This window comes from Globicephala melas, chromosome 20, assembly GCF_963455315.2.
Source record: "Globicephala melas chromosome 20, mGloMel1.2, whole genome shotgun sequence".
Classification (NCBI taxonomy): Eukaryota; Metazoa; Chordata; class Mammalia; order Artiodactyla; family Delphinidae; genus Globicephala; species Globicephala melas.
The window spans coordinates 42,908,482-42,928,853 of NC_083333.1; positions in this window are offsets into that span (position 1 = coordinate 42,908,482).

Sequence of the window (20,372 nt, forward strand, 5' to 3'; positions counted from 1 at the left end):
TAAATATGAGGTACCCAGTGGATGGACCTAGAGTCTGTCATACAGAGTGAAGTAAGTCAGAAAGAGAAAAACAAATACCGTATGCTAACACATATATATGGATTCTTAAAAAAAAAAAATGGTTATGAAGAACCTAGGGGCAGGACAGGAATAAAGATGCAGATGTAGAGAATGGACTTGAGGACACGGAGAAGGGGAAGGGTAAGCTGGGATGAAGTGAGAGAGTGGCATGGACTTATATATACTACCAAACGTAAAATAGATAGCTAGTGGGAAGCAACCACATGGCACAGGGAGATCAGCTCCGTGCTTTGTGTCCACCTAGAGGGGTGGGATAGGGAGGGTGGGAGGGAGATGCAAGAGGGAGGAGATATGGGGATATATGTATATGTATAGCTGATTCACTTTGTTGTAAAGGAGAAACTAACACACCATTGTAAAGCAATTATAGTCCAATAAAGATGTTAAAAAGAAAACTAAAAATTTTCTCTGCTCAAAAAAAAAAAAAAAAGCCCATGGTAGGTGTTCATTAGAAGAAAATAATAAATTATAGTATTTGTCAAATAAATAAATATGAGGCACCCAAAATTGGTCAGTTTAAAGCACAGTGATGCTATTATCTCTTTTGATCTGACCTTGTGTCTTTTCATGAAACTGTGACTGCATTGGGTTTGGTGAGTCCTCAACCTTTTTCACGTAAAATGCCGTCAAGCCAGTCCCATGTCTTCCTTGTACAATTGATTTTTTTTTTTTTAACCTAAATATGAGTCTTTACTTTATCCCTGTCAAATTTCATCATGTTGATTTTGGCACTTTGTTCTAATCTGTCATGATGATTTTATTCTTTTTTTATTTATTTTTTATTGAAGGATAGTTGATTTACAATGTTTCAGGTGTACAGCAATGATTAAGTTATACATATATATATTCTTTTTCAGATTGTTATTACAAGATATTGAATATAGCTCCCTGTGCCATACAGTAGGTCCTTGTTGTTTATCTGTTTTATATATAGTAGTGTGTATCAGTTAATCCCACATTCCCAATTTATCTGTCCCCCATTTCCCCTTTAGTAACAATAAGTTTGTTTTCTATGTCTGTGAGTCTATTTCCATTTAGTAAATAAGTTCACTTGTATCTTCTTTTTTTTAGATTGCACATATAAGTAATGTCATATGATATTTGTCTTTCTCTGTCTAAGATGATTTTAAACCTTGCTTCTATCATCATCTAAGCTACTGATTTTAAAAATATCTAATACAACAGTGAGGCCCCTCTCTTTATTGATATCAACTTTTTAAATCAATATCCTTTGAGGTCAGTTGAAAAGCTAGTTAAAAAATCTACATAACTGTGATTATCCACCCACAACTCCCAGGCTCATTTTCTTAGCCCCATCTACCTGCTCCTTTACTACCTTGCTCTGATCTGTCCCTGGTCCATTAAGCAAACCAGACCCAGGCATCACACAACTACCGATTTCTGTATGGGACCTACAAACACCAGCTGCTTTTAAAGGAATCATCAACGACCTGCCCGCTTGCTAATTCCCCACCTGCTCTCATGCTGCTCTTCCCTCCGTGCAACTCTGCAGAGCCTTTGTGATTCCCAACTCTCATTACTCCCACCAGCCGCTCCAGGCATGATGTCCCTATTCTTCTAGGATGTAGACTCCAGCTTGGACTTGGGCATTGCTCCTCCAGTTGGCTCTTGGTGCTCTCCCTCTGCCTACAATAGAACTCTCTTCTTTTGAGCTTGGCTATTAACCATAAATAATATGTATAACTTTGCCTCAATCTTTTTAATGGCTACATAGTATTCCATTGCATAGATAGACTATGCTGATGGACACTTAGGTGGTTCCCCAAATTTTGGCATTACAAAGAGGCCATGAGTCTGTTTGCAAGTACCAAGGTAGGATAAATTCCTGGAAATAGAATTGAAGGATCAAAAGATATGTACCTTTTTATTTTGATAGTGCCAAACTGCTCTCCAAGTTGTACCATTTTACTTATGGTGGTTTAGAGCTCAGCAACATAAATAATTTTGAATTAAATATACCTGTTCTTAAAAGATATCTTGCTGTTATACTATTGGAAACTTGAAATGGCTTTTAATTTTTCTCTTCTCCCTCATTTCTTCTCCTTACTGTCTCCTCTGATTTCTATCCCACCCTGAACTCCAAATTCTTCTCATTCATTTGTACAAAGTAATTCCACTGTCTCCAGACCATAATGATTAACTCTCCCCATCCCTGCATTTGCACATACAAACCTCAGCATATTAAACCTGCTGCCATCCAAAGCCACCCTCTTTAGTAATAACAATGTTGAGCACGAACATGTATTAACTGATTTAATTCTTTTAACAACCTTGTCATGCAGGTACTATTACTATCCCTACTTCATGGGTGAGGAAATTGAGGTACAGAGAGGTTAAGTAGCTTGTCCAAGGTCACACAGTTTAAAAACTGCACTAATACTATTTGAACCTAGATTGCAGGTCTCTAGAGATCATACTCTTAACCCCTACAGACAGATATGTCTCTTCAGAGATTAGTCTACTTAGGTTCTTATCAAATTCTAACCTAACTTTCCTAGTGCTTCCTATGATATAATTCAGGCTATGGTCTCTACCCTGATCCCTATCTAGCCCACAGCATGTTCTATTAGTAGCTCTGCCCCACAAACGTGTCTGGAAAAAACAAGTTTCAGGATGGCCATATTTACAGAGGAAAAAGTGTGGGGTGGGATCACAGGCAGAGGGGGACATCAGTCAAGCCCTCTCTCTCCCTCTGCAGAGGTGCGGCCTCCTGTTCTGGTCTCTGGGTGGGTCTCCCCAGACAGGAAGGGAGCAGTTGGCTTAGTCAGTCTAATTTTCCCTAGAGCTCGGCACACTGTGAAATTCAGGAGGTGCCTGAGGCTAATTTAGGCAAATTCTATTCAACCAACATTCATTGAGTCCCAACAATGGGCCAGGCACTGTGCTGTGTAAGGGTGCAACATGAATAAGTCACAAGCTCTAGAGTGAGGATAAGCACTTCCATTACCAGTTACCTACAGTGTGATAAGTGTCTTAATAGTTAGAACCTTGACTGCATTGTTTGGAGTGGGGGAGGGCAAGAGGAGAAAGGGAAAAGGGAAAGTATGGATAAAGTCCATATCCCTGGGTGTTTTAATTTTAAGGAAACGATCCAGATTAGGGAAAGAAATCATAACTCAGTCTCGGTAAGGATTTCTGACGGAAGGGCAGTAACTTCTCAAGTACTGAGGTCTTCAAATGCAGGTGAGGTCAAATACCTCGCCTGTTTATCTGGACTGGTGTGGGAAGGAAGGTATGAGGGCAAAGAGTAGTCAGGAAAAGTTCCAAGATCCATAATGGTGGGGGGAGGGTGATCTGTGAAATGCTAATTCCTACTTTTTCCTGGCAGCTTTCCTGGAAATTGTGATGACAGCTGGTGGTAGGAAAAATGACGGAAATCACCAGTGACCACAACAATTTCCCTGCCCCTAAGTGGCTGGCTATCACCTGAGCCATTCCAGATGATGGCAGGCTGCTACGGATCCTTTCTTTTCTTCCTTCCTTTCTTTATTCCTTCCTTTCTCCCTCCCTCCTTTCTTTCTTTCTCTTTCTTTCTTCCTTTCCTTTCCCTTCCTTTCTTTCCTTTTTTTTTTTTTTTTTTTCTGCAGTGCAGCTGACAGGATCTTAGTTCCCTGACCAGGGATCGAACCCAGGCCCTGGCAGTGAAAGCGCCGAGTCCTAACCACTGGACTGCCAGAGAACTCCTCTTTCTTCTTTTCTCCCTCCCCCTCCTTCCTTCCTTTCTTCCATTCTTTCTTTCTTTCTTTCTTTCTTTCAGGGAGGAACAGAAAAAGAGGTTCATTTTCCAAGAGCAATGAATAAGCAAGCCACATCTTCTACATTAACTAGACAGCTTCTTGTAGGATAAAAAGGCCTGGTCAAGAGACTCAATCAGCAGAGAGACCCAGTCTCTGGCTTCAGATCTGGTCCAACTTAATGAGAACTTTGGAAATTCACGACCTATCTGTACATCCATTTCTCATTTGTGCTGTGGGAATAATAAGTTCTTGTCTCTCAATGATATTGCAAAATAAGGAAAGAAAGGAATAATAGATAAACATTTAAAGGCCTCAGGAAGAGCTTCCCTGGTGGTGCAGTGGTTAAAAATCTGTCTGCCAATGCAGGAGACACGGATTCAAGCCCTGGTTCGGGAAGATCCCACATGCCGCGGATCACCTAAGCCAGTGGGCCACAACTGCTGAGCCTGCACTCTAGAGCCCATGAGCCACAACTACTGAAGCTTGTGTGCCTAGAGCCCATGCTCCACAACAAGAGAAGTCACAGCAATAAGCCCATGCACCACAAGGAAGAGTAGCCCCTGTTCGCTGCATCTAGAGAAAAGCCTGCGTGCAGCAATGAAGACCCAATGCAGCCAAAAATAAATTAAATAAATAAATAAATAAATTTCTTAAAAAATAAAATAAAATAAAAAATAAAGGCCTCAGGAAATAATACTCAACAGGGATTTTTTTTATTGTTTTTAATAATTTCACAGATTGTTTCAGTAAAGTCAAAAGGCCATGGTTGATGTGCTGTTTTATTAAATGGGTGCTGAGAGTTGCTAAGGGGCCTCTCTTGAGTAACTTCCTCTTCCTAATTGGGACAGAAATTCTAGCTGTGGATAGAAACATAGAAGGGCCAAAATAAAACTCAACTGTTCTACAACTTCTGGTTCTCAATAGACTCCACTTAAGCATTTTGTTCTATTTCAAAGCTAAGTCATTAAAACAGGGGCCAGTTCTAATGAAGAGCATACTTATGAAGAAATATGGATAACACAAAGAGAAAGGAAAGGCAAGAAAAAAAATTCACTAATGAACTACAAGTGGCCATAAATCTGGAAACGTGAGTGAATATACTTAAAAGATTTGTGAATATTACAATACGAAACATGCTATGTTCAGTAACGTTACACAATACGTTCCTCACTAGGGATGCCTTGTTCGATGCGATGGGCCAACGACCCACAGCACATGCAGTGCTAATGCATAGTTTCTACCATTCCTTGCAAATGAGTCTGTGATACCTTGTCTCATATAATTTATCTTTGATTTTCATTTTCACTGTATAAACATACATACCCCAGAAGAAGTAAACAAGGGGGTTCAATCTGTAAAAATATAAACTGTTATCTATGTTTCCAGACTTTATGGCTATCTTGTAACTTCTACAGAGATGAACACAGAAAATAGATGCAAAGAGAATGGTAAAGAGTCTAGAGAAAAAGAGTCTAGGGTAAAAGTAGAAACATACAGAGTGTGACCATGGAAACAAAACTGGGGGGGGGGGGAGGTGAAATATCCAAATCCAAGCAGGGAGAGACAGAGACAGAGAAGAGAGACATAGAGATCCTTTGGAAAATAGGCAACATATCAAGGGGACAGGACAGTGAGAAGGACAGAAAAGCAGGTCAAAAAGGAAAAAAGCATTCTTAAAAGAATTTCCTAAACTTCACAAACTGTCAAATGCAGCCTTCATTAGCCATAGCTGATGGATGGAAGCATACTTTTTACACAGAAAATTAGAAAACTATAATTTAAGAACTAGAAAGAAATTAAAAGTTTATCTAGTCCAACACCTAATTTTACAAATGAAGAAATTAAGGCACTGAGAGGTTCTAGAGACAGATTTGGGTGGCCCTGTTGGAAAGGTGGGAGAGTCTGATGACCATCAAGAGAAAATAATGGGGCTTCCCTGATGGCGCAGTGGTTAAGAATCTGCCTGCCAATGCAGGGGACACGGGTTCAAGCCCTGGTCCGGGAAAATCCCACATGCCGCGGAGCAACTAAGCCCGTGCACCACAACTACTGAGCCTGCGTTCTAGAGCCCGCGAGCCACAACTACTGAGCCCGCGTGCCACAACTACTGAAGCCTGCGCGCCTAGAGCCCGTGCTCCGCAACAAGAGAAGCCACTGCAATGAGAAGCCCGCGTGCCACAACGAAGAGTAGCCCCTTCTTGCTGCAACTAGAGAAAACCTGTGCACAGCAACGAAGACCCAAAGCAGCCCCAAATAAATAAATTAAATAAAATAAAAAAGAGAAAATAATGTCTTTTCACAGTTCTCAATATTCATTCATTTATTTATTTATTTTATTGACTATAGTTGATTTACAATGTTGTGGCAATCTCTGCTGTATAGCAAAGTGACTTAGTTTTACACATTCTTATTTAAATATTCTTTTCCATTATGGTTTATCACAGGAGATTGTGTATAGTTCCCTGTGCTATACAGTAGGACCTTGGTGTTTATCCATTCTAAGTGTAATAGTTTGCATCTACCAATGCCAAATTCCCAGTCCATCCCTCTCCTCCCCCCACCCCCCGGCAACCATAAATCTGATCTCTATGTCTGTTCTGTAGATAGGTTCATTTGTGCCATATTTTAGATTCCACATGAGAGTGATATCATACGGTATTTGTCTTTCTCTTTCTGACTTACTTCACTTAGTATGATAATCTCTAGTTGCATCCATGTTACTGCAAATGTTATTATTTTGTTCTTTTTTATGGCTGAGTAGTATTCCATTGTATATATGCACCACATCTTCTTTATCCATTCATCTGTCACTGGACATTTAGGTTGTTTCCATGTTTTGGCTATTGTGAATATTGCTGCTATGCACAGTTCTCAATATTTAAATGAAACAGGTGATGGAAACTCATCTACTCTTTTTTTAAAATTAATTAATTTATTTATTATTTGGTTGCGCCGGGTCTTAGTTGTGGCCTGCAGCCTCCTTAGTTGTGGCTCGTGGGCTCCTTAGTTGCGGCAGGTGAACTCTTAGTTGCAGCATGCATGCGGGATCTAGTTCCCTGGCCAGGGATCAAACCCGGGCCTCCTGCATTGGGAGTGTGGAGTCTTAACCTCTGTGCCACCTGGGAAGTCCCCTCATCTGCTCTTGAGTGGGCCAATTTATGCACCATCTGTTAGGGAAGAACTAAATGGGAACTCAAGCTCTAGACTTGTCTTGTTCCAGCCATTCTTTAGGTTAAATTACATCAGCCCTGGAGTTTATGGAAAGAGATCATGGGAAGACTGAGTGTTGAGGTGGAAAGAGTGCCTGTCCTGTGTCAGGTTAACCTGGGTTCTTGCACTGGCTCTGCCAGTTACTAGCCACTGAGATCCCAGGCAAGTCAATTAATCCATGCATTTCTCAGTTTTCCAAAATGAGAATAATACCATGTGCTTCATGTGGTACTTGAGGAGATAAGTGAAGGAATACATAGTATAAAGTGCATAGCAATTCACCAAAGCAATAAAAGTGGCCAATGCTAAAAAAAAAAGTTCTTCCTAACTAGGAATCAAAGAAATGCAAATAAAGAGCAACGGGATACCACTTTCGCCTACCAAACTGACAGATTAAAAGAAAACAAAGCTAATAACATGATGCTGGAGGGTGTGGAAGCAGATATTCTCATATTTTGCTCAAAAGAATGTAAATTTGTACATTTCTGGAGATCAGTTTGGCAACATTTTTAAGAGCCTTAAAAATGTTCGTGCTGGGACTTCCTCGCGGCGCAGTGGTTAAGAATCTGCCTGCCAATGCAGGGGACATGGGTTCGATCCCTAGTCCGGGAAGATCCCACATGTCGCTGAGCAACAAAGCCTGTGAGCCACAGCTACTGAGTCTGTGCTCTAGAGCCTGCGAGCCATAACTACTGAGCCCGCTACCGAAGCCCTCGCGCCTGGAGTAGCCTAGAGCTACTGAAGTCCTCACGCCTAGAGCTCGTGCTCCACAACAAGAGAAGCCACCGCAATGAGAAGCCCACGCACTGCAAGGAAGAGTAGCCCCCGCTCGCTGCAACTAGAGAAAGCCTGCATGCAGCAACGAAGACACAGTGCAGCCAAAAATAAATAAATAAACAAATTTAAATGTGGCATGTTTAAAAAACAAAAAAAGAGTACATAACTGGCGGGATTATATTTGCAGAAGAGAAAGTAAATATTATAAAAAATAATGTTCATGCTCTTTGATCCCTGATTTTACTTCTAGATATTGAGCCTAAGGAAATAATGACATGTAGGAGGAAAAAGATATTGTATATCTATATCTATAAATTTGTTCATATAAGTTCTTTATATCAGGGGTCCCCAACCCTGGGGCCACGGTCCGTGGCCTATTAGGAACCGGGCTGCACAGCAGGAGATGAGCGGCAGGTGAGCAAAACTTCATCTGCCGCCCCCCATCACTTGCATTACCACCTGAACCATCCCCACCCACCTTCTCTGTGGAAAAATTGTCTTCCATGAAACCGGTCCCTGGTGCCAATAGGGTTGGGGACCACTCCTTTATATGACAGAAAATAATATGGTAATTATGAATTTTCACAACCTTCCTCTCTCCCACAAGGCAAAAAGAATGTTTTGCTGCTCGATTGGTAAAGTGAGGGTATTGGGTCCTGGAGAAAATGCAATGGAGCTTCAATTTAATTAACATTGAAAAAGGCAGATATTTATAGGAGAGTGGGAAGAATTTTATCAGACTGTTTGGCGTCAGGGACCAAAGAGATGATGGGAAAAGGAAGGAAGGAAATGGAGAAACCAGGAAAAGCCGAGCTAGTTGGGAGGAAGTTTCAAACAACTGTCCTCTGCATGAAGTATTAAGAGAAAGAGGGAGAAGAGAAGAGAGGATTTTGAGAAGCTTTGCTATGTCTTATTAATGGAATCTCCCTTTGGTTTTGTTTTTTTTAATATATTTATTTATTTTATTTATTTATTTTTGGCTGCATTGGGTCTTCGTTGCTGCATGCGGGCTTTCTCTAGTTACGGCGAGTGGGGGCTACTCTTCATTGTGGTGCGCAGGCTTCTCATTGCGGTGGCTTCTCGTGGCGGAGCACAGGCTATAGGCGCACGGGCTTCAGTAGTTGTGGCACGCAGCGTCAGTAGTTGTGGCGCACGGACTCCGTAGTTGTGACACACGGGCTTAGTTGCTCCGCGGCATGTGGGATCTTCCCGGACCAGGGCTCGAACCCTTATCCCCTGCATTGGCAGGCAGATTCTCAACCACTGCACCACCAGAGAGGCCCCTCCCTTTGGTTTTATCTTGAGAAAGTGAAGATTTACTTTTCTTTTTCTTCTCATTCTCCTCCTTTTTCCTTGATTCTTTCTTTTATTTTTAAATGCTGGAATGATGTTTCTGTAAAATCTTAGCTTGAGCTACCCGTCAGCTTGGTTTTATAGGGGTTATATTTAAAACAGTAAACATAATTAGACACACTCTGAATATCCAAGAATAGGAAATTGGTTAAATAAGTTAACTAGTTTATAAGTTAAATAAGTTAGCGCATGTCTATAGCCATTGACATACTGAAGAATATTTAATAACATGAATACTTGAATAATATATTAAGTGAAATAGGTTATGATCCCAACATGGTGTGTGTGTGTGTGTGTGTGTGTGTGTGTGTGTGTGTGTTGTTATGTATCATCAAAAAAGACGGGAGGTCAGTATACTAATTATTAACAGTGATATGTTTAGAATTACTGATTATTTTTATTTTCTTAATGCTCATCTAAATTTTCTGAATTCCCTACATTGATCAAGTAATACTTTTATAATCAGAAACCTCCTTACCTTAAACCTTATTTTTTAAAGTGAGTAGCACAAGAACCATACAGCTTCCAGATAAAGTACAGAAGAGTATCTTTGTGACCTTGAAGGAAGCAAAGATTTCTCAGCAGGACACAAAAAGCACTAGCCATAAAAGAAAAAATTGAAAACTTGGACTTCATCCAAATTATAAATATTTACTCATCACAAGACATCACTGGGACTTCCCTGGTGGCACAGTGGTTAAGAGTCTGCCTGCCGATGCAGGGGACACGGGTTTAATCCCTGCTCTGGGAAGATCCCACATGCTGCGGAGCAACTAAGCCTGTGTGCCACAACTACTGAGCCTGTGCTCTAGAGCCCGCGAGCCACAACTACTGAAGCCTGTGCACCCTAAAGCTATGCTCCACAACAAGAGAAGCCACCGCAATGAGAAGGCCGCGTACCACAATGAAGAGTAGCCCCCACTTGCCACAACTAGAGAAAGCCCAGGCGCAGCAGTAAAGACCCAACGCAGCCAAAAAAAAAAAAGACATCACTAAGAAAATGAGTAGACAAATGATAGACTGGGAAAACAGTTTTCATTTTACATATACATGACCAAGGATTCATATCCAGATAATTTAAGGAGTGCCTATAAATTAACAACAAAAAGTTGAGCTACCCAATTAAAAAATGGGCGAAAGACTTGAAAAGATGCCTCACAAAAAAAGAGATATAAATGGCCAATAAGCTATGAAAAGTGCTTGTAGTAAATGCTATGATGTGCCACTCTGATTCTCCTTTTGGAATGAAGGACTTACTCCTCAGCTGTTGGAAAGGCTGCCAGCAGACAGCTTTCAATCAGTCCACTTCAGTGATTGCCTCTGCTGAAGAGCCCTGACTTTCCCAAGGTCAAAGCTTATACACACATACACACACAATGAATTGCTCTAGGCACTAAGTAAATGTTTAATAAACAAGAGCCTCATCTCGCAGTGGTCTACATCCAGTGACTAATCAACATGGGGGTACAAAAACCCAGCCACTTGTCCAAACTCAGAACATTTTTGACGGCTCATCCCAGTTTCAGCGCTTTCTGTAAGGTCAGCTGAGGCCTCTGACACTACATTGTATAATAGCTCAACTTCTTCCCTTGCTCAATCATGCTCTGTCTCTTCTCTTCCACAGATGTTGAGCCCAAGTGCACTCCCTAAAAAACCTGCCAACTAATCTCCCAGTGAGTCTGCTTCCAAGGGAATTCAACCTGTGACAATGCTCAACATCAGTAATCATCAGAAAAATGCAAATTAAAACCATAAGGAGATGCCATTTTACATCCACTAGGAGGGCTAAAAAAAGACAACACCAAATGTTGGTGAAGATGTGGAAAAACTGGAACCCTCATATAGTGCTGGTGGGAGTGTAAAAAGGTACCACCATGTTGGAGAATTGTTCGGCTATTTCTTATAAAATTAAATATATATTTAACCCGTGACACAGCAATTCCATTCTTAAGTATGTAGCCAAGAGAAATGAAGACATATTTATATAAAATTGAACAAGAATACTCATAGGTAGCCTTAGTTATAGTAGCCCCAAACTGGAAATAATACAAATGTCTATCAATAAGAGAAGGAATAAATAAATTACAGTATAGTCCTACCATACACTCAGCACTATAAAGGAATGGAGTACTGATACACACAACATGTGTAGATTAAAAACATTATGTTGGGGCTTCCCTGGTAGTGCAGTGGTTAAGAATCTGCCTGCCAATGCAGGGCACATGGGTTCAAGCCCTGGTCTAGGAAAATCCCACATGCCGCGGAGCAACTAAGCCTGTGCACCACAACTACTGAGTCTGTGCTCTAGAGCCCACGAGCCACAACTACTGAAGCCCGCGTGCCTAGAGCCCGTGCTCCGCAACAAGAGAAGCCACTGCAATGAGAAGCCCACGCACCGCAACGAACAGTAGCCCCTGCTCGCTGCAACTAGAGGAAAGCCCGCGTGCAGCAACGAAGACCCAGCGCAGCCAAAAATAAAAACAAATAAAATAAATAAATTTAAAAACAAACAAAATTATGTTGTATAAAGCCACACACGTACACACACATACACCCCCCCACACACACACACACAACACATACTAAAAGATTCCATTGACATGAAGTACAGGAACAGACGAAACAAATCTACAGTGACAGAAATCAGAAAGTAGTTGGGTTGCTCGGGTGAAGTGGGGGCAGGAATGAGGATTGACTGAAAAGGCCATGAGGAAACTTTCTGGGGTGATGAAAATATTCTATATCTTGTTTTGACTAGTAGTTACACAGTGGTTACAATTGTCAATATGCATTGACCTGAACATTTAAGATTTCTCCATTTTCATTGTATGAAAATTATATTTCAGTCAAAGCTTATACACACATACACACACAATGAATTGCTCTAGGCACTAAGTAAATGTTTAATAAACAAGTGAAGAGGAGATGACTTTTCTAAAGAACCAAATTATTAATAATTATGGAAAAGATTTCCCTTTCCTGGGTTATAGTAACATGTGATTCTCTTGGGATATTCCTTGATTAAAACTCTGAATATTTATTCTTCACAGTGGTGTTTTTCCCTTCTGCATTAAAATGGTTAAGCTTTGATCTCTCCCAAAATGGCAGAATCAGGTCTATAATGTCTGGCTGCATCATTTGCAGGTGAGTGGAAATGCTAAGAGGATATTAAGATAGTAACAGTGGTGAGAGAAAGAAATAAAAAACCATCATTGGTTTCCCAGTGCGGTAGATCAGCATTTGGCTACGATTCCACATAATCGGGCCAACATCACTCTCAAAGCAATTTCTCTTATAAAATATGGCACAATCGCCACCCTATTTTGAACATGGGTATTTAATCTCAGAAAAACTATTTAAAGTATTTGAAATATTTGAAGAGACAAGTTGATTTATATGGAGCTGGTTGATATCAACCTATGCTGTTTTCCGCTAAAGTTAATACCCTGGGGAATATGAAAATTAGAAGAAGAGAGTCAGAGAATCCTTTTAGGGGTTTCATAACCTAAAAAACTAAACATGACAGAATGCCAATGACTCTCAAGAGAAAGATTTTTGTAAACACACAAAGCTACTTTAAAATTCCCTTTAATAAAATCAAACAGTTCAAAAACCATTGTCTGCCATCTTCAAAATCTGAAAGACTACTGGTGGAGTTGCCAGATTTAACAGAATCTTCAATTAAATTTGAATTTCAGATAAACAATGAATAGTTTTTAGTATAAGTATCCCCCCCAAATATTGCATATTTTAGTATTAGCAGGTCCCATGAAATATTTGAAACATATTTATACTAATAAACAAGTTATTAAAAAAATTTGTTGTTTATCTGGAAATCAAATTTAACTAGGCGTCCTGTACTTTATCTGGCAACCCTAGTACTGGGGAGAGTTATTTGGCCTCCTCTGCAGAACATGAGGCCCCACCTGGCTGATGAGAATGTACCTTTAGGGTTACTACATGGAATTACAAGGTTAGCAATGGTCATGGTTAAAGGAAAAGAACTGAACCTTTCTTCTGCTCCATGGATTTACTCTCTCTTTCACACTGAAGAAATACTGTGAAAAGCATTTCAATGTATTTCTAATTATTTAGAGTGGTAATGGATTAGTTGTACTAAATAAAGAGTATACTTCATTTGGATCTCTAGGGTTTGTTTGCGTAGGGGCTAAGAGCCTAGGATTAACCGTATGGATTTATGAAACTAGAGAACTTGTTTCTCTTGCTAGGTTTGCTAGTGCTAGTGAGGAATGAACAGACCTGGTTTTGTAAAGCAGTTGGAAGACTTCGAAGTTGCTGCATGCAAATATTTTCTAATGAAGTTATTCCCACCACCTCTTTCCCTAAAGGATTACCCACATTGTTCTGGTTTTATAGGAATTGTTACTGTGGTAGATCTCCCTATTTGACAGATCTCATCCTCTTTAATGGAGGCTGGAGTACTAGTACTCCAGAGGTAGGTTGAAAACAGCAACATTGCTCTGAGTCTGTTTTGAACGCTCATGGAGGGAGCATTCTTTCTAGCAGCAGCTGATGCTCTGCAGCGTGGGATTCTATTACCTTCATTTGAGCTGCCTGGTTATTCTAGCAATCAGATCTTTCTGTCTCCTTCCTGTTACCTGGCCTTGACACCAGCTATCATGTGCCCACTTTGCCTTGACTCCGAGGCCCACAATTCTTCTTTCATTTTCTTTAAACTCATATGCCAGAATATTGGAATTTCTAGGACATTTACATGGCTATGACAACAGTGGAGAATATTTGAAATCAGGACTGTCCAGTAAAATCTAGGGCATGTAGTCCCCCTAATATTTCAACACTTGTCCTCTGACAGTTACTTAGGACAGCATGGGTATTTGGAAAGGAGACAGGACTGGGAATCAGAAATTCTTCTCTTCATGGCTTTTGTCACTGCTTTGCAGTTAATTTTAGGCAAATTACTGCGTCTATCTCTGTCACTTTCTGATCCTTTTTATTTGAAACCCCTTATAAAAATAATAAAAAAGAACAAAGCAAAAGGAACTCATTTTCAACTTACTCTGCCTATCCTTAAAATTTAAGTTTGAATCCTAGTGTTTGTAATACAGCATATTGGGCTTCTCTGTCCATTTACCATGAGGGTGGGGAAAGTTAGGGAAAACTAAGGCCTTAAAGACTTTACCATTTAATTTTAACTTCTTGTTTAGGAGGATAAAACGAGTGTCTGCTTTCAGGAGTGCAATTTGTAAACTTCAAGTCTGAACCCAAGCTGGATAGAACTATAGTATTCTAATTCCCGGAAAAAATAAAAAGGGCTTGTAAACTAAAGAAAGTGATTTACTCTGTCAGACAGTAAGAATAGCACAATCTGTAAAACAATGTCTCCTTTTTCTCTTTTCTGCCTTTTCAATTCCTTTGATCCTGTCAGCCTCCCCTCCACATATGATATCCTCTTAAATTGAGATAAGATAGTGATGAATCATGTTAGTAAAAGTACATAGGGCCAAACAAAGATGTCATATTTTGGCATCACTTGGCACTGAGACACATCAGGACAGGACAGAAAGAGTTCAGGATTTCCTGATGCAAAGTTCCTAAAACTGTGGTTCCCACTAAGTGGTTAATGTAGGTTTGGGGCAAGAAAAATACAAATTTCTCCTGAATGTTGGAATTATGCCTTTTTGCCTAAAGAGTTCTGTCTTTTTTTTTTTTTTTTGGCCTGCCCTAATTCCTGATGTCAGGTCCCCAGGGTATCTGTGCTCTGCCTCATTCTCAGTGAATGTATATTTTATACAGTGTGATCACACTTTGAACTAAAATAGACCATATCTAGAAATCTGCTGGTACAGCTTCCCAAGGACTAAAGAATATGAACAGTTTGAATTGTTTTTTGTGTCTGTGGCTTCTTCTTGAGTCAATTCACAATACAGAGATGTTACCCTCTAGATTTTATTTCGGAAAAAAAACTGCATCAGATCCCAAAGGCTAGCCTCCATACCAAGACTATTTTCCTAGTAAATGCAGAATATCTGCAAAGGAAAGGGGCCTAGATGCCTACTTTTCAGTCTCTCTTCAGCTCTGGCATTTTTTTTATTGAGGACAAGATAACTTTCAGTTCAGTCCTGTGCGTAAGCAGGCCACAAGCCAATTTCTAGTTCCCCCTACGCTTTTCAAGTGTTTATTAATCTTGACTCCAATGCAAATCCTGTAGGGAGGCTGGCAGCAGCAGATTTTCATCCTCAGTTATTTAAGATGTGGCTAAAACTTCAAAGGCAAATTGCTCTCATAAAATCACATCCTGTAAGACGTGATTTCACCAGGTTAGCAGGCCTTAGTGTTTTGAGTATCTTTTCTTCACCCCACCCTTAACCTAGGGTTGGACAGAGGTGAGATTATTCTCTTTGCTAGGTATGGGGTCAGGTCTTGAAGGAAGACTAATTCTCATGTAAATTCTTTCTTGTCAGAGATTTAAAAAACAAATAGAAATAGAGCCAAGGGTGGAGAAACTGAGGCTATCTGACTGTTGCCAAGTTGCTGAGACTAATCCTTTTGGCTACTTCACTGGTCTGGTTCAACCTAAGCCCTCACTATTTTTTTTTGGATTTGAAGTCAAGGCAACACCATTGCTAAGTCAATTCCAGCATGCCAGCTCCAGAACACTGTAACCTTTAAAGTCTTGGGATTCCGTGGGAAATATAGCAGCATTCCAGAGACCCACGCATCAGACACAGACATATGCATTCTTCCCTGCAGCAGGGGGCGTTGGCCTTACTCCCTAAGTGATGTCCTCAGGAGTCCAGCGGCTGATCCTTCATAAGAGGACAGGGTCAAACAGGCTCATCTCAACTTGAAGATCACCAGCAAAGGGTTTAGTCATGTAGTTGCCCAGTCACTTGGGATTGGTAAATAATCCTGGAGTACTAGTAGTAAAAAAGGAAGCAGAAGTACTGAAAAAAGAGGCAGGGGGAGGGTCTAGAAAGGAAGTAAGACAGGTGGAAATGCATGACTTCTTCAACTTCCTGATGGAAAGATCCAAGAGAAATAAAACTCTTTCCGACTCTGAGGACCTTTCTTTGGCTATATTTGGATGTATATAATGTCATATCGCCACTCTCAAATAAATAAATGAACACATACAGATATATACACACATACATATATCACCTGTTACATCAAATATAGTTATTATCCATCAGTATAGTATACATTTTATTTTATTATTATAATTATTTTTTGCGGTACGTAGGCCTCTCACTGCTGTGGCCTCTCCCGTTGCGGAGCGCAGGCTCCGTACGCCCAGGCTCAGCGGCCATGGCTCACGGGTAGCCGCTCCGCGGCACGTGGGATCTTCCCGTACCGGGGCACGAACCCGTGTCCCCTGCGTCGGCAGGCGGACTCTCAACCACTGCGCCACCAGGGAAGCCCAGTATACATTTTAAATAAAGCATATGGAATTAATCTACTCTCTTTCATGAAGAACACAGGAGGGGTAGGCAACATTCCATCTACTCCCCACATTTCCAACGGTCATTCCAACAGCCATTTTAAGTTAGAGAAAAGAGTGAAGCTGGGATCTCATGGCATCAGCTTCCTATGGATTACTCTCCAACTTTTTGTCTCCCTGGTTTTTGGAACTCCTTCACCATCTTCCACAGGTAAGACTCATGTTAGTGGAACTGGAGTTACACGCTTGAAACTGATGTTGAAGGCTATAATTTCTAAGTGAGGCTAAATAGTAACAGTAATGCTTTATTTTCATCTAATGTGGTGGGTTTTATAATGGCCTCCCAAACTCTTCGACCTGTTTCTCTTCCCCTTTCAATGGTCCATGGCCAGTGTGTCTCGCCCTTCTGCCCGAATATTTTGGCTTCCTAACCCGATTCCTTTATATTCTCTTTGCTTTGAAACATCTTCAATTTCTTACATTTGCTCTATACAGTTGACCCTTGAACAGCATGGAGGTTAGGGGCACTGACCACTCCCTCCAGTCAAAAAAAAAATCCATGTATAACTTTACAGTCAGTCTCTGCATCTGAGGATTCAATCAACCACAGATCATGTAGTCCTATAGTTTGTATTTTATTGAAAAAAACCCATGTATAAGTGGACTCGTGCAGTCCAAACCTGTGTTGTTCAAGGACCAACTGTATATCCTTTACTCCAACTTTTTATCTACAACTCATGCTGTGAAGATCATTCTGATATTAAGCACATGACAGGACTTCCCTGGTGGCACAGTGAGAATTTGCCTGCTAATGCAGTGGACATGGGTTCGATCTCTGGTCTGGGAAGATCCCACATGCCGCGGAGCAAATAAGCCTGTGCACCACAACTATTGAGCCTGCGAACCACAACTACTGAGCCTGCGCACCACAACTGCTGAAGCCCACGCACCTAGAGCCCGTGCTCTGCAACAAGAGAAGCCACTGCAATAGGCCCGCACGCCGCAACGAAGAGTAGCCCCCGCTCGCCACAACTAGAGAAAGCCTGCGCACAGCAATGAAGACCCAACGCGGCAAAAACAAAAAAGAACATGACAGACTTCTTTTTTTTAAAGGAAATTCCCAAGCCACAAGTAAAATAATAATACTTTTCTTTAAGAAGAGTATGTATTATGCACTTATCTGCTTTACAAATGTGGAAACTGAAGCAGAGAAATTATAAAACTTGCTCTAGGTCATATATAAAAATTGGGACTATGTCCTCAGACTCTCAGACTAGTGCTTTAAAACTAAAGACAAAAGGGACTAAGATCAAAATGAATTTGATTAGTTTTTTTTCTTTCTTTTTATTGAAGGATACAACTTGCATAGGTTTTTTTCATTTGCAGATTTTCAAGGGCTTTGTTAAACAGAGAAGCTGAGAAATCTGTTAGAAGTACTGCTAATGACCTTGAGATATTGCTGACTTCCCTACTCTTTCTGAAGCCCTATTGGAGGGAAATTAATTTCCAAGAGCCTTAAACTTCATTTAAACTATGCCAGAGAAGACTGCCTGGAGCATATGTTAGCTCCTTAGTCTTCTTAATGGGAACTATATGCTACCTTCCATTCCTCTATCCCAAGTAGGCCTGGGTTCAATCTTGACTTGCTGCATTGGAACCTCGTGGGTCATGGGACTAGGGATGTGGCCAAGTAAGAGTCTCCTCTTTATTACTGTTGCCATGAAGTCTATGGCCCTGGTAGGTTTTTTGTTTTGTTTTTTAAAACATTTCTGTGATTTTATGAAAGAGCTTGCTTCTAGCCTTAGGTTCACATAGGTTCTCTGTGGAGCACACAGCTTGTATACAAAGGAAAGGCTACAGACTGGGTAAAATACTCTCTCGGTCAGTTGGTTAGTTGGGTCAATAAAAATTGAGATGTACTTTGTGCAGGGCTCAGTACTGACAGTTACAAAAGAATAAGAAGTCAAGCTTTTGCTAGTAGTACATCTTAAAAAGATATCCATATAAGACAAATTAAAAATACAATTACAGAAAAACAGAACAAGTCCAAATAAGTCAGCAAAAGCCAGTACTTGAGAGCTGATGGGAAATGGGTTACAGTTGGGTGGAGTTAGTCAATGAGGACTTTCTGGAAGAGGTGAGTTTTGAAGGAAGGGAGGGGCATGGGTTTGCGAAGAAGGATGAGGAGGCCTTTCCTAGCAATAATGCATGAGCAATGGTAGAGAAGAGAGTGAGCAAGCTCTAAGGACCAAGTGGTAAACAGCTTAGCTTGGTAAGACTGGAGAATCTATGTTAAAGGGTAAGGAGAAACAAGTCGGAGAAAATGGTAAGGACAGTGCATGAAGAGCCTTAAATGGTTATATATCAAATTTGCTTTAACAGAAAAGAGGGAGCCTCAAAGTTTCTTGCATAATAAAAATTACTTTTTAAGAAGCTGAGGTACAGATGAATTAGAATAAAACAAAACTGGAGAAGTAGAAAATAGGGGAGATGCTGCAAAATTTTCCAGGAGAGAAAAAAAATGGCTGGGTCCTAATGCCAGCTCTGCCATTTATTAGCTATATGACCTTGGGCAAGTCACTAAATCTCTATGTGCCTGTTTTCTCATCTGTAAAATGGGGATAATGGTGTCCACCTAACAGAATTGTTGAATGGATTAAATGAATTAATACATGAAAAGTGTTCAGTAAGCACTCAATATATTAGTATGCAATTATTAATTACATTATTAATATATTAGTATTATATTATTATTTTATGACCAAAAAGTGGGCATAGAAATGCATCCATGTAACAAAAGGCCCCATCTCACATCTTACTTTGAAATGATTGCAGCTTTTCAGTCTGTTCTAAAAGGTATGTAGGATTCAGAGGATAGGAGGGCAGGCCTAGTGTCCAAGACTGTGCTGATCAATATAATAGTCACTAATCACATGGGGCTGTTGAAAACCCAAAATGTGCCTAGTCAAAACTGAGATGTGCTGTAAATTGAGATGTGCTGTAAATACACACTGGATTTCAAAGCCTTATTATGGAAAAAAAAATCATATACATTTATTTTTTTGGCCACCCAGCTTGCGGGAACTCAGTTCCCCCACCTGGGATTGAATCCAGGCGGTGGCAGTGAAAGCCCAGAATCCTAACCACTAGGCCACCAGGGAACTCCCTCATTAAAACTTTTTTGTTGATTGCATGTTGAAATGATAATATTTTGGATATATGAGGTTAAATAAGATGTATCAGTTTCACCTTTTTCTCTTTTTTTTTGAATTTAAAGTTACGTAGCTGGCTTGCATTATATATATATATATATTTAAAATAAATTTATTTATTTTTGTCTGTGTTGGGTCTTTGTTGCGGCTAGCAGGGGCTACTCTTAGTTGGGGTGTGCGAGCTTCTCACTGCCATGGCTTTTCTTGTTGCGGAACGTGGGCTGTAGGTGGGTGGGCTCAGTAGTTGTGGCTGGCGGGCTCTAGAGCGCAGGCTCAGTAGTTGTGGTGCACGGCCTTAGTTGCTCTGCGGCATGTGGGATCTTCCCAGACCAGGGATCGAACCCGTGTCCCCTGCACTGGCAGGCAGACTCTCAACCACTGCGCCACCAGGGAAGTCCCTTGCATTATATTTCTATTGAACAATAGTGGTCCAGTACAACTTTCAGCACTGAGTTTTAAAAATTAAGCGGTTCTACATGAGAAGGTTCTATAAAGGAATATGGGGAATTATAGACAAAATCTCCTTGTCCTTGACACTTTAAAACATATATTTAAATA